Raw genomic sequence first — 16,347 nt, forward strand, 5'->3', positions numbered from 1 at the left:
GGGCAAATCGGGACAGATGGCTAGCAACTCGGGACAGAGGGATAGACCCCTAAAATCAGGACTGTCCCGCAAAAATCGGGACAGTTGGGGGGTATGATATAATATTGTGTACATATATATATATATATATATATATATATCTCAAAATAACAAGAGTATGCATTGAGCAATATATATATATATATATATATATATATATATATATATATATATATATATATATATATATAAAATAAATCTCAAATAAATGTGTGTGCCCCCGTTATCTGCTGGCTGTTCAGTATTTTTTTGAAGGACGGCTGACAACCCTAGCCATAACGCAAAACTCGTAATCTGGCCGATACAATTGTTTTGTCACCATAGTCAGAGACCTGCTTCCTTCTGTTGTACACAAATACACTGTGCAGCCAGTGTTCCACAGCTGGATTGAGAGACTAGGAAAATCATCATTTGTGAGTAAAGAAACCTGATCATTTTACACAGCTCATAGCAGTAGAGAAACAAACAGGCAAGTTTACTCTTCATGTTTACAATTTAGCTGCAACATATTTAATACATTTATGGCAACAAAACCCTTTTTTATCTTTTAAGTAATTATTTTATTTCAAATTTTGCCCTTTGATTTCTGACTACAGAGTCCCTTCTTTAAATCATGACTTCCTTCTTTAATATTTGCAGCAGAAGATGTTTTGCCTATTGAATAGTTATGTCCCATTTCCCTTGCCGTAGCCAGTTGTGAGTGATCATGTGATTTTACTGCTATAGGAAGTTCCCAGTGCTTATGAACAGTGAGGAGGTGAGCAAGTATCATATGAGTGAACATGAATACAACTTGTTGCTGTTTTGTGTATCTGATCCATTCATATCAGTAGAATCCTTAGTACTTATTTATTTCTTTATGTTTGTTTATTGAGAGTGGATTTAAATCAGGATGTAAAAGCAGCCAGAATCTGTATGTCAGTATAATCTTGCACCACTTAGTTATTTTTTATTTTATTGATTGAGAGTGGCTTTATATAAGGATGAAAAATGAGCCATAATATATTTGTGGCTGATTAATATTCAGTAACATAAATAAAGGTCACACAATACATAAAATACAAATTGGTTTCCTGTCTGAATAGTGTTTCACTCTGACTCTAGTCTGTTTATGATTTATTTCTAAATGATTTTTTAAAGAAAAATATAAATACAATTAAACTATGAATCTTAGCTAGTAGTTACCATTCTGTTAGATTTTACTACAGTGTTGGGACTAAATATGGGATATAGGCAGTTGGATTATTATAGCAGTAAAATATGTTTTTCACATTGTAATAAGATTTCTCTTTAGAGGGCATTGATAAAATCTGTGTTTGTGGCAGTAGCATGTAAGTTTGATATAATAGTGTGCATGTACACTTTCTAGTATTTTAAAGGGACATTAAACACTAAATAAATGCTAGAAGAGTAGTCTGAGAATAACAAGTAGATGTATTTTTTAAAGTTTAATTAGCTGTTCAAATATTGACAGAATAAGTGTAAAGTTGTAGTGCCTATAAAACAATGGGAGCTGCCATGTTGTAACTTAGGTTACCTTCTCTGCTGTGGCCAATTAGGGACAGTTACAAATAGGTCACTAGAGTGTGCAGTCAATGGCTGTGTGGAATATGACTGTGTTTTGTACTTCCATTTCTAACAGGAACTGAAAAGCTCACAATTTCACAATTGAATTACAGGAAAAGGGGACAAAATAAATAATGAAACAGTATATTGCAGACTTATATATATATATATATAGCTATTATTTCTAGAAGCTAAGGGGTTAATCAAGTAGCTTGTAAAGTTAATTTTAGCTTTAAAGTGTAGAGATTACCCTCCCACCGGACACTTCCCACCCCCTGATCCCTCCCAAACAGCTCTGTCTCTCCCCCCCCCCCCCCCAGCAGAAACCACTGTTTTGTAGTTACAAAGCTGAGTCGTGAGACAATCGCTGCTGGTTAGGTCAGCAGCAGTTTCCACTCGGGACAAGCAATGCTCTGCAGGTCTTCTGCTGTGTGTCTAATGAATTAAAATGTGTACATTTTTGACTGTCATTGCCAAAAGGAATAGACATTTTAACATTGAATTGTGCATGGGAGCATTTCAATTTTAAAAATAAGCATTTTCCCGTAGCAAAAATGCTTCTAGTAAAAGATATGACTGTTTTCCCCCACGGCATACGCACATATGCTGTGAGAGCCTGTGTAACAGCACACCTCAGTGAGTCAGAAGTGGCTGCTTGTATGACACAAACTGAGTCTTCATAGACGCAATACGCAACACTTCCAACTCTCGGAGCTTGAATACTGGTTAATGGGCGCTCATAGCGTATGTGCGTATTCCACTGAAAAATAGTAATAACTTTTACTAGAAGCATTTTTGCTAATGAAAGTACATTATAAAAATGCTTCTATTTAAAATTAAAATGTACTCATAAAATTTCAATTTTGACTTTCTATGCCTTTAATTATTTTACTGGTAACTATTTATACTTTAGGTAGCTTGCATAATATAAAACCCCACTGCAAATTGTATTACTTAAAGGGACAGTGACAAATGAAATGCGCATGAGAAGCATTGGTGCAGTACGCATGCATTAGCAGAACTGTGTATAGTATAAGCTATGACCATTTGGGTGATTGTACTTATGCTTCATGAACCATTAAAACTTACAGTATGATTCATGCACCCTCTTTTAAACATTGTGCCTGCTTAGAGAGCCAGCAGAATTTTCCGTGGGGCACATTGATCCATTTTTATTGCGTTACATGCCATAGCCATTTGTCTATACAGGTGGAGCGTTTGAATGTGGATGCATGGCACATATGTACATATGCTTAGTTGGCAGTAAAACATAAACATGGAAACAGTGAAAGCTTTTCCTCAAACTATATTTAGCATTTAACAGGTGTCCTTCATGGGCATGTTTAATATTATAAAGATAATGTCTGACTATCCCTTAGAAGGGTTATCCCTTATCCCTAGAGAAGGGTTCTTCAAATTTTTCTCCCCAAGACCCAATGCCATGATACTACATACCATGCACACTCTCATACAACACACACACACCAAACACTCATACAACACACAGACACCATGCACACTCTCATACAACGCACAGACCACACTCTCTCATACAACACACACTTTCATACAGCACACACACCAAACTCTCATACAACACACACACACCAAGCACACTCTTATACAACACACACACCACACTCTCTCATACAACACACACAGCACACTCTCTCATACAACACACACAGCACACTCTCTCATACAACACACACAATCATGCAACACACACTCTCATGCAACACACACACTCTCTCATACAACACACACACCAAACACTAATACAACACAAAGACACCAAGCACACTCTCATACAACACACAGACCACACTCTCATACAACACACACTAATACAACACACACACCAAAAACGCATACAACACACAGACCAAGCACACTCTCATACAACACACACACCACACTCTCTCATACAACACACACACCACACACACTCTCATGCAACACACACACTCTCTCATACAACACACACACACACACACCAAGCACACTCTCATACAACACACACACCACACTCTCTAATACAACACACACCACACCACACACACTCTTATGCAACACACACACCACACACTCTCATACAACATACACACACCACACACTCTTTTATGCAAAAACACAATTTATGCTTACCTGATAAATTTATTTCTCTTGTGGTGTATCCAGTCCACGGATCATCCATTACTTGTGGGATATTCTCATTCCCAACAGGAAGTTGCAAGAGGACACCCACAGCAGAGCTGTAATATAGCTCCTCCCCTAACTGTCATAGCCAGTCATTCGACCGAAAACAAGCCGAGAAAGGAGGAACCATAGGGTGCAGTGGATACTGTAGTTTAAATTTAAAAATTACCTGCCTTAAAGTGAAGGTCAATTTTCATCAATGAGTGCCCGGTTTTTAAAAATACTTTTTAAAACAGGGGCACTTTCATTGATGAAAATTAACATTGCACTGGATTTTAAGAAATACTTACCTTTTTCTCCTGCAAAACCGGATCGCCGATCTCAGCCTCAGTTCCTCTGTAGTGACGTCAGAAATGACAAAAACCGGCTTCCTCCAATCATGGATTGCACCCCAGAGCGTCCAGCTCGTGATGCCTGGCTGTGATTGGAGGAAGCCAGTTTCGTCATTGCTGTTGTCTACAGCAGGAAGAAGAAGGAGGGAGATCGTCGGACCGGCTTTGCAGAAGTAAAAGGTAAGTATTTCTTAAAATCCAGTGCAATGTTAATTTTCATCAATGAAAGTGCCCCTGATTTTAAAAGTATTTTTAAAAACCGGGCACTCATTGATGAAAATTGACCTTCACTTTAAAATTACAGGGCGGGCCGTGGACTGGATACACCACAAGAGAAATAAATTTATCAGGTAAGCATAAATTGTGTTTTCTCTTGTAAGGTGTATCCAGTCCACGGATCATCCATTACTTGTGGGATACCAATACCAAAGCTAAAGTACACGGATGAAGGGAGGGACAAGGCAGGAACTTAAATGGAAGGAACCACTGCCCGTAAAACCTTTCTCCCAAATATAGCCTCCGAAGAAGCAAAAGTATCAAATTTGTAAAATTTTGAAAAAATATGAAGCAAAGACCAAGTCGTCGCCTTGCAAATCTGATCAAAAGAAGCCTCATTTTTAAAGGCCCAAGTGGAAGCCACAGCTCTAGTGGAATGAGCTGTAATCCTTTCAGGAGGTTGCTGTCCAGCAGTCTCATAGGCTAAGCGGATTAAGCTTCTTAGTCAAAAAGAAAAAGAGGTTGCCGAAGCCTTTTGACCTCTCCTCTGTCCAGAGTAGACAACAAACAAAGCAGATGTTTGACGAAAATCTTTAGTAGCTTGTAAGTAAAACTTTAAAGCACGGACCACGTCCAAATTGTGTAACACAAGGATGGAACAACAATCTCTTGATTGATATTCTTGTTAGATACCACCTTAGGTAAGAACCCAGGTTTGGTACACAGGACTACCTTATCCGTATGAAAAATCAGATAAGGAGAATCACATTGTAAGGCAGATAGCTCAGAGACTCTACGAGCCGAGGAAATAGCTACCAAAAAAAAGAACTTTCCAAGATAAAAGCTTGATATCTATGGAATGAAGAGGTTCAAACGGAACTCCTTGAAGAACCTTAAGAACCAAGTTTAAGCTCTATGGTGGAGTAACAGGTTTAAACACAGGCTTGATTCTAACTAAAGCCTGACAAAATGCCTGAACGTCTGGAACATCTGCCAGACGCTTAACTAGCTGACAATCCTTTTTCCAAACCTTCTTGGAGAAAAGATAATATCCTAGCAATCCTGACCTTACTCCATGAGTAACCCTTGGATTCACACCAATAAAGACATCTACGCCATACCTTATGGTAAATTTTCCTGGTGACAGGCTTTCGTGCCTGTCTTAAGGTATCAATAACTGACTCGGAGAAGCCACGCTTTGATAAAATCAAGCGTTCAATCTCCAGGCAGTCAGCCTCAGAGAAATTAGATTTGGATGGTTGAAAGGACCCTGAAGTAGAAGGTCCTGTTTCAGAGGCAGAGACCATGGTGGAAAGGATGACATGTCCACTAGATCTGCATACCAGGTCCTGCGTGGCCACGCAGGTGCTATCAGAATCACCGATGCTCTCTCCTGCTTGATCTTGGCAATCAGTCGAAGGAGCAGAGGAAACGGTGGAAACACATAAACCAGGTTGAAAGACCAGGGCGCTGCTAGAGCATCTATCAGTGTCGCCTTGGGATCCCTGGACCTGGATCCGTAACACGGAAGTTTGGCGTTCTGGCGAGACGCCATGAGATCCAGTTCTGGTTTGCCCCAACGATGAATCAGTTGTGCAAATGCCTCTGGATGGAGTTCCCACTCTCCCGGATGAAAAGTCTGACGACTTAGAAAATCCGCCTCCCAGTGCTCTACACCTGGGATATGGATAGCTGATAGGCGACAAGAGTGAATCTCTGCCCAGCGAATTATTTTTGAAACTTCTAACATCTCTAGGGAACTTCTCGTTCCCCCTTGATGGTTGATATAAGCTACAGTCGTGATGTTGTCCGACTGAAATCTGATGTACCTCAGAGTTGCTAACTGAAGCCAAGCCTGAAGAGCCTTGAATATCGCTCTTAGTTCCAGAATATTTAATGGAAGGAGAGACTCCTCCTGAGTCCACGATCCCTGAGCCTTCAGGGAGTTCCAGACTGCACCCCAACCTAGAAGGCTGGCATCTGTCGTAACAATTGTCCAATCTGGCCTGCGAAAGGTCATACCTTTGGACAGATGGACCAGAGATAGCCACTAGAGAAGAGAATCCCTGGTCTCTTGGTCCAGATTCAGTTGAGGGGACAAATCTGTGTAATCTCCGCTCCACTGACTGAGCATGCATAGTTGCAGCGGTCTGAGATGTAAGCGTGCAAACGGCACTATGTCCATTGCCGCTACCATTAAGCCGATTACTTCCATACACTGAACCACCGAAGGGTGCGGAATGGAATGAAGAACCCGGCAGGAATTTAGAAGCTTTGATAACCTGGACTCCGTCAGGTGAATTTTCATTTCTACAGAATCTATCAGAGTCCCTAGAAAGAGTGGGGATAGAGAACTCTTTTCCTCGTTCACTTTCCACCCATGCGACCACAGAAATGCCAGTACTACGTCCGTATGAGACTTGGCAATTTGGAAGTTTGACGCCTGTATCAGGATGTCGTCTAAATAAGGGGCTACTGCTATGCCCCGCGGCCTTAAGACCGCCATAAGTGACCCTAGAACCTTTGTAAAGATTCTTGGGGCTGTAGCTAATCCCAAGGGAAGAGCTACAACTGGTGATGCCTGTCTTAAAAGGCAAACCTGAGAAACCGATGATGATCTTTGTGTATCGGAATGTGAAGATAAGCATCCTTTAGATCCATATATTGACCCTCCTGGATCAGTGGTAGGATGGTACGAATAGTTTCCATCTTGAACGATGGAACTTTGAGGAATTTGTTTTAGATCTTTAGATCCAAAATTGGTCTGAAGGTTCCCTCTTTTTTGGGAACCACAAACAGATTTGAGTAAAAACCCTGTCCCTGTTCCTCCTTTGGAACTGGATGGATCACTCCCATAACTAGGAGGACTCGTACACAGTGTAAGAATGCCTCTCTCTTTATCTGGTGTGCAGATAATTGTGAAAGGTGAAATCTCCCTTTTGGGGGGGAAGCTTTGATGTCCAGAAGATATCCCTGGGATATAATTTCCAACGCCCAGGGATCCTGAATATCTCTTGCCCACGCCTGGGCAAAGAGTGAAAGTCTGCCCCCTACTAGATCCGTTCCTGGATAGGGGGCCGTTCCTTCATGCTGTCTTAGAGGCAGCAGCAGGCTTTTTTACCTGCTTACCTTTTTTCCATGTCTGGTTTGGATTGAGCAAAAGTTCCCTCTTGTTTATTATTAGAGGAAGTTGATGCCGCACCTGCCTTGAAGTTTTGAAAGGCACGAAAATTAGACTGTTTGGCCCTAGATTTGGACCTGTCCTGAGGAAGGGCATGACCTTTTCCTCCAGTGATATCAGCAATAATCTCCTTCAACCAGGCCCGAATAGGGTCTGCCCCTTGAAGGGAATGTTAAGTAGCTTAGATTTTGAAGTCACGTCAGCTGACCATGATCTAAGCCATAGCGCTCTGCGCGCCTGTATAGCAAAACCAGAATTCTTAGCCATTAGTTTAGTCAAATGAACAATGGCATCAGAATAAAAGAATTGGCTAGCTTAAGTGCTCTAAGTTTGCCAAGTTTGTCATCCAATGGAGTCGCTACCTGTAAAGCCTCTTCCACAGACTCAAACCAGTACGCCGCAGCAGCAGTGACAGGGGCAATGCATGCAAGGGGCTGTAGGATAAAACCTTGTTGAATAAATATTTTCTTAAGGTAACCTCTAATTTTTTATCCATTGGATCTAAAAAAAAACCCACAACTGTCCTCGACAGGGATAGTAGTACGCTTTACTAGAGTAGAAACTGCTCCCTCCACCTTAGGGACTGTCTGCCATAAGTCCCATGTGGTGGCGTCTATTGGAAACATTTTTCTAAAAATAGGAGGGGAAGAGAACGGCACACCTGGTCTATCCCATTCCTTATTAATAATTTCTGTAAACGTTTTAGGTATTTGGAAAAACATCAGTACACACCGACACTGCAAAGTATTTATCCAGTCTACACAATTTCTCTGGCACTGCAATGGTATCACAGTCATTTAGAGCAGCTAAAACCTCCCTAAGCAACACGCGGAGGTGTTCAAGCTTAAATTTAAATGTAGAAATATTAGAATCAGGTATCTTTCCTGAGTCATTAACATCACCCACTGACTGAAGCTCTCTTTCCTCAGCTTCTGCATATTGTGAGGCAGTATCAGACATGGTTCTTAAAGCGTCAGTATGCTCTGCATTTTGTCTCACCCCATCTCGCTTACCTCTAAGTTCAGGTAGTCTGGCTAATACCGCTGACAGTGTATTATCCATGACTGCCGCCATGTCTTGTAAAGTAAACGCTATGGGCGCCCTAGATGTACTTGGCGCCATTTGAGCGTGAGTCCCTTAAGCAGGAGTCAAAGGGTCTGACACGTGGGGAAAGTTAGTCGGCATAACTTCCCCCTCGTCAGATTACTCTGGTGATACATTTTTTAAAGACAGAAAATGATCTTTATTGCATAAAATGAAATCAGTACATTTTATGCAATAAAGAGGGGGTTCCACCATGGCTTTTAAACATAATAAACAAGGAGTTTCTTCTATGTCAGACATGTTTATACAGAATAGCAATGAGACTAGCAAGCTTGGAAAACACTTTAAATCAAGTTAACAAGCAAATATAAAAAACGGTACTGTGCCTTTAAGAGAAACAAATGTTGTCAGAATTTGAAAAACAGTGAAAAAATGCAGTAAATCAAACGAAATTTTTACAGTGTGTATAATAGGCTAACAGAGCATTGCACCCACTTGCAAATGGATGATTAACCCCTTAGTTAAAAAAAAACGGATAAAAAAAACGAAATAGACGTTTTTTAACAGTCACAACCAACTGCCACAGCAAGTTGTGGCCCTACCTTCCCCAATAAACGACTTTGGAAAGCCTTTGGGCCCTTTAGAGATGTCCTATAGCATTCAGAGGGCCTTTGAGGGAAGCTGGATGTCACAGTTTGTAATTTTAACTGCACCAACTGTAACTTTTATACTACAACAGTGGAAATTGTTTCTAGTCAAAATTTAAGCCAGCCATGTGGAAAAAACTAGGCCCCAATAAAGTTTTATCACCAAAGCATAAATAAAAACGATTAAACATGCCAGCAAACGTTTTATATTGTAAATATCATAAGGGTATTACCCCTGGGAGTAAGCATGATACCAGTCGTTATTAAATCACTGTATTCAGGCTTAACTTACATTAATCCGGTATCAGCAGCATTTTCTAGTGTTTTCCATCTCTAGAAAAAATTATAACTGCACATACCTGATAGCAGAATAAACTGCACGCCATTCTCTCGCTGAAGTTACCTCATCTGTGTAATCCCCTCAGACATATGTGAGAATAGCAATGGATCTTAGTTACAACCTGCTAAGATCATAGAAACCTCAGGCAGATTCTTCTTCTATTTACTGCCTGAGATAAAATAGCACAACTCCGGTACTATTTAAAAATAACAAACTTTTGATTGAAGAAAATAAACTAGCTATATATAACCACTCTCTCCTACAACGTCCTAGCTTGTTGAGAGTTGCAAGAGAATGACTGGGTATGACAGTTAGGGGAGGAGCTATATTACAGCTCTGCTGTGGGTGTCCTCTTGCAACTTCCTGTTGGGAATGAGAATATCCCACAAGTAATGGATGATCCGTGGACTGGATACACCTTAGAAGAGAAATACACACACCACACACTCTTATGCAACACATACACCACACACTCTCATACAACACACACACCACACACTCTCATGCAACACACACACCAAACACTCATACAACACACACACACCACACACTCTTATACAACATACACACAACACACACTCTTATACAACATACACACAACACACACTCTTATACAACATACACACACTCTTAAACAACACACGCACCACACACTCTTATACAATATACACACACACCACACACTCTTATACAACACACACCAAGGTTACACACACCACAAACTCTTATACAACATACACACACACCACACACTCTTATACAACACACACATCACACACTCTTATACAACACACACACCCTTATACAACATACACACACCACACACTCTTATACAACACACACATCACACACTCTTATACAACACACACACCCTTATACAACATACACACACCACACACTCTTATACAACACACACCACACACTCCTATACAACACACACCACACACTCATACCACACACTCTTATACAACATACACACACACCACACACTCTTATACAACACACACATCACACACTCTTGTACAACACACACACCACACACTCGAGTCTCTTATACAACATACACACACCACACACTCTTATACAACATACACACACCACACACTCTTATACAACATACACACACCACACACTCTTATATAACATACACACACCACACACTCTTATACAACACACACCACACACTCTTATACAACACACACCACACACTCCTATACAACACACACCACACACTCATACCACACACTCTTATACAACATACACACACCACACACTCTTATACAACACACACCACACACTCTTATACAACACACACCACACACTCTTATACAACATACGCACACCACACACTCTTATACAACACACTCACACCACACACTCTCATACAACACACACCACACACTCTCATACAAAACACACCACACACTCTCATACAACACACACCACACACTCTCATACAACACACACCACACACTCTCATACAACACACACCACACACTCTCATACAACACACACCACACACTCTCATACAACACACACCACACACTCTCATACAACACACACCACACACACTCTCATGCAACACACACACCAAACACGCATACAACATACACACACCACACACTCTTATACAACATACACATACCACACACTCTTATAAAACACACACACCAAACACTCATACAACATACACACACCACACACTCTTATACAGCTTACACACACCACACACACTGTCATGCAACACACACACACCAAACACTCTTATGCAACATACACACACCACACACTCTTATACAACACACACCACACACTCTTATACAACACACACCACACACTCTTATACAACACACACACCAAACACTCTTATACAACACACACACCAAATACTCTTCTACAACATACACACACCACACACTCTTCTACAACATCCACACACTCTTATACAACATACACACAGCACACATTCTTATACAACACACATACACCACACACTCTTATACAACACACACACCAAGGTTACACCACACCACACATTCTTATACAACATACACACACCACACACACTCTTATACAACATACACACACCACACACACTCTTATACAACACACACACACCAAACACTCATACAACACACACACACCACACCACACACTCTTATGCAACACACACACCACACACTCTTATACAACACGCATATACAACACACACACCACACACTTATACAACACACACACCACACCACACTCTCTTATACAACATACACACACACTACACTCTATTATACAATATATACACACCACACACTCTTATACAACATACACACACCACACACTCTTATACAACACACACACTCTTATACAACATACACACACCACACACTCTTATACAACACACACACCACACACTCTTATACAACACACACACCACACACTCTTATACAACACACACACCACACACTCTTATACAACACACACACACTCTTACAACACTCATATCGCAACCAAATGAAAATGGAGTTGCGACCCAGTAATGGGTCCGACTCGTGGTTTGAAGAACCGTGCCTTAGAGATCTTGGTGTTTGGCCTATATGCTGTTTATGGCAGGGATCTTGGATAAGGTATATAACTCCCTTATCACTGCACTTTCTTATACCATTAATATGAAATTCTACGCCATTAGTCAAAGACATTATAGTTTTCTTGCTGTATTTACATACTAACACAGCTATAACACTGAAAAAAACTTTTATATAATTCCCAATGAAATCACTGGGGGTTACAGTGTTTTTTTTTTTTAGATTTCTCGCTTTATTAAAAATTAAATAAGGTTATTCACTTACATCATCTCCCATAATTGAATCATTCCTTATAATATGCCAATATATACCCAGGCACTGGCAGTTAACCCCAGACAAGCCTGGGTACAAAGCCCATAGGGAAAATTACAAAACAAAATTAATACAACACATAGAAAGTCTGTCACTCTCTTGAACGCACACATCTAGATTAAAAGAAAAATGGAAGTGTTAGCTAGCTATGTGTCAGACTTTTGTGTTAATAATTTTGTTTCGTAATTGTCCCTATGGGCTTTGCACCCAGACTTGTCTGGGTTTAACTGCCTGAGTCTCTGAAGGCTGTGCAGCTGTCTGTGAGTGCTGGTGAGCACCCAGGGCTGTGAGTTTTGTGCAGGTCAGTATGTGTACCCTGTCTGGCTTGAGAGTGCAGTCCATTTCTGTGTTTATACATACACACACACACACACATATATATAATCCATATAATTATTGTATTAACATATCTAGGTGAGTATCCCTGCTTGGTTTTCCCCAGAATTACACTGTACTAGAGGATTATGGGTAAGATATGCAAATTAGATAAACAATATCTCATGCTATTTGCTTCTTGTACAGTGTTAAAACGCACCAATTCCCTTTTGGAGTAGGTACAGCAAAAAACTAAAACCACTCCTGGACAGCTGTTTCAAGCTTTTTGGCTTTTGTCAGCAGAAGATATGTTTAATTGGCCACTAAGTGACGCATATACAATGTCAAAGGGACGGCCAAAAGCTTCTGGCTCCTATGTTTATTGACTGGTGCCTAGATTTTGAACTAATTTGGGAATCCCTGCATTAGAATATTTATTTCCGTACATACAGTGACGATACACTTATGGTTAATCACATTGTGGAACTATAAATATTAATGCTAGCCATGTCACATCTGTCATGTTTGGTCACACGTTAACATTAAAGGAGTAGACTATCATGATTCCGATAGCGCATTCAATTTTAAGCAACTTTCTAGTTGAAAGTTTTAAACAGGATACTGAGAAACAATCATGAATTAAAGTGATATGGAACCCAAAAAAACATTTTTTGTGTGATTTGGACAGAAGGTACAATTTAAAAAAAAATTTCCAATTCACTTCTGTTATCAAATTTGCTTCGTTCCCATGATATTCTTTGTTGAAGAGATACCTAGGTAGGCATCTGGAGCACTAAATGGCAGGAAATTGTGTTGCCATCTAGTGCTCTTGCAAATGGATAACATTTTTACAAAACTGCTGCCATACAGTGCTCCGGAAATTGGCAGGCTTTTCAACAAAAAATACTAAGAGAACGAGTAAAAATTGAGAATAGAAGTAAATTGTTTAAAATTATATTCTCTATCTAATTCATGAGAAACATTTTGGGTTTCATCTCCCTTTAAATCCAGCACAGAAAATAAATAATCCTAATTTCAGATATTCACCAGATTTTGCTAAAGTAATATATGTCCACTTCAGTAATTTAAAGAAATTCCTCTTTAGTAATTTAAAGAAATTCCTTTTTTTTTTTATAAAGGGACAGTGTACACAAATTTTCATATAACTGCATGTAATAGACACTACTATAAAGAAGAATATGCATAGATACTGACGTAAAAATCCAGTATCAAACCTTTTAAAACATTACTTAGAAGCTCCCAGTATAGTACTGTTGATGTGGCTGGAACACCCAGTAAAAGGGGCTGGGAAACCAGAAAGAGCAGACCCCCCCCCCCCTCATATGAAAAGACCCAATACACAAACAGGAGGAGCAGGAATCTGTAGACTTGAGTCTACATCTGATACTTTGGGGCAAAAAAAATCTAGTGTACAATGTCCTTTTAATTAAAAACATGAAAATGTTATAACACACAACATCCCAGATATTATTTAAAGGGACAGTCAAGTAAAAAATAAACGTTCGTTATTCAGATAGGGCATGTCATTTTAAACAACTTTCCAATTTACTTTTATCATCAATTTTGTTTGTCTCTTGGTATTCTTAGTTGAAAGCTAAACTTAGGTAGGTCATATGCTAATTTCTTAGCCCTTGAAGGCCGCCTCGTATGTCAATGCATTTTGACAGTTTTTTACAACTAGAGTTAGTTCTTGTGTGCCATATAGATTACATTGTGCTCATGCACGTGGAGTTACTTAGGAGTCAGCACTGATTGGCTAAAATGCATGTCTGTCAAAAGAACTGAAATAAGGGGGCAGTCTGCAGAGGATTAGATACAAGGTACTCACAGAGGTAAAAAGTGTATTAATATAACAGTGTTGGTTGTGCAAAACTGGGGAATGGGTAATAAAGGAATTATCTTTCTTTTTAAACAACAAAAATTCTGGTGTACACTGTCCCTTTAATTCAGGATAGTTTCATGACAGTGTATAAAACTTTAATATAACTACTGCCTCAGGTAATCACAATAAAGAGACCCCTCGTTGGAAAGGACAGATTCTACTCTGGGAAATGTCTCTGTAATTGTGCAAGAACTGTCATATGAGCCCCATAAAGCTTCCCCCACCCTTAGTAATGAGGAAGTTCCTCTGCCCACTGAATGATTACATTACATAGCACCAGGAAAATAAGTACTGGGTAATCCTAGTTCCAGTCAAAAGCACAAACTACGTCACCCTTCTCAACCCAGCAAGTTAAAGTAGCTTTTTTGTTCGTATCTTTGTTCCACAATTTCCCTTGTTTACTTATACATTGCATTTATGCACTACTGCTGAAAGATTGTATTTCTTTGTCACTCTACTAATGACTACACTTATATCAGGGCTTGACAAACCCAAGAGTCAGAGAGCCACTGGCTCCTAGAATACTGGCTCCTAGAATGTTACCCCTGGTTCCTAAATGTGTGGGTTATTCTACATATATCTAAAACAGAGATCAATGTCTTGACCATACAAGTATGTTTGGTTCCTTAATGCTTTTACTGGGTCCTAAATGTTAAATAGATTTGTAGACCCCTGGCTTATATGTATATTTTGATTGACTGTTTTGATTTTTCACATTTTATAGCTTTTAAGGTGTATCTTTTATACTTGACAATTGTGGACATGTGTCTTATTGAAAATCAAACCTAATATTTTACTTCTGACTTCCAACTTTTTTTTTTTCCATATATACTCATAGTCAAACAGACTTATATGGCTTCTCTTAAAGTGAAGGTCAATTTTGATGAATTAGTGCCTGGTTTTTAATAATCCTATTTAAAACAAGGGCACTTTAATTAATCAAAATTGACATTTCACTCGTTTTATTCAAAAACTTACCTTTTAATCCTGGCAGCCGCTCCAGCACTTCCTCCGCCCGTTGCAAGCCGTCTTCGCGGGTCCAAAATGACGAATCCGGCTTCCTCCAATCACGGCGTTGCATCAGGCCAAGATTCCCCCGGGGGGGAAGCCATTATTGGAGGAAGCCGGATTTGTCATTTCTGACGTCTGCAGAGGCTTCCGACGGCCGGGGGAATCGCTGGAGCGGCTGCCAAGATTAAAAGGTAAGTTTTTGAAGAAAACAAGTGAAAAGTCAATTTTGATGAATTAAAGTGCCCTTGTTTTTAATAGGATTATTAAAAACTGGGCACTAATTCATCAAAATTGACCTTCACTTTAAAGGGATAGCCACTTAAAGGGATAAATAAAAAGAGAGAAGCGCTCAACCTGGGAAAGAACAATAGCATAATAGCGTGTTCTGTGGCTAGTTACCACCCAAGAAGCAGCCTCCTTTTTCTCAACATGTGCCTTTCACAGACAAGAATTTTCATGTCTCCCTAAGCGTGATGTGGGAATCCAGACGTGGACCCGTTGCTCAGTGTGCCTAGAGGGATATGGCTGCACCTCACTGACGAAGCCCACACTAGGCCGAAACTTACGTTTGGGGTTTTGCTGTTTCTCTCGTTCAGAGAGGGATTGCCTGGTATTTTGGGTCTGGACTGTGCTGTTAAGTCAGGATCAGACTGATATGCTACA

At 39.9% G+C, this 16,347-nt stretch overlaps 1 protein-coding gene across 2 annotated transcripts in view; it reads left to right on the forward strand.

Annotated features, from left to right (window-relative positions):
* Window positions 1-741: 741 nt before the first annotated feature.
* Window positions 742-16,347, forward strand: part of ATG7 (autophagy related 7) — a 582,165-nt gene continuing 566,559 nt past the window's right edge. For both annotated transcript variants that reach the window (XM_053721092.1, XM_053721093.1), the window contains exon 1: window positions 742-796. The gene's annotated coding sequence lies outside the window, so the exon portion shown is untranslated. The remainder of the gene's footprint in view (window positions 797-16,347) is intronic.

The sequence above is a fragment of the Bombina bombina genome, chromosome 7 (genome assembly GCF_027579735.1).
Source record: "Bombina bombina isolate aBomBom1 chromosome 7, aBomBom1.pri, whole genome shotgun sequence".
Lineage (NCBI taxonomy): Eukaryota > Metazoa > Chordata > Amphibia > Anura > Bombinatoridae > Bombina > Bombina bombina.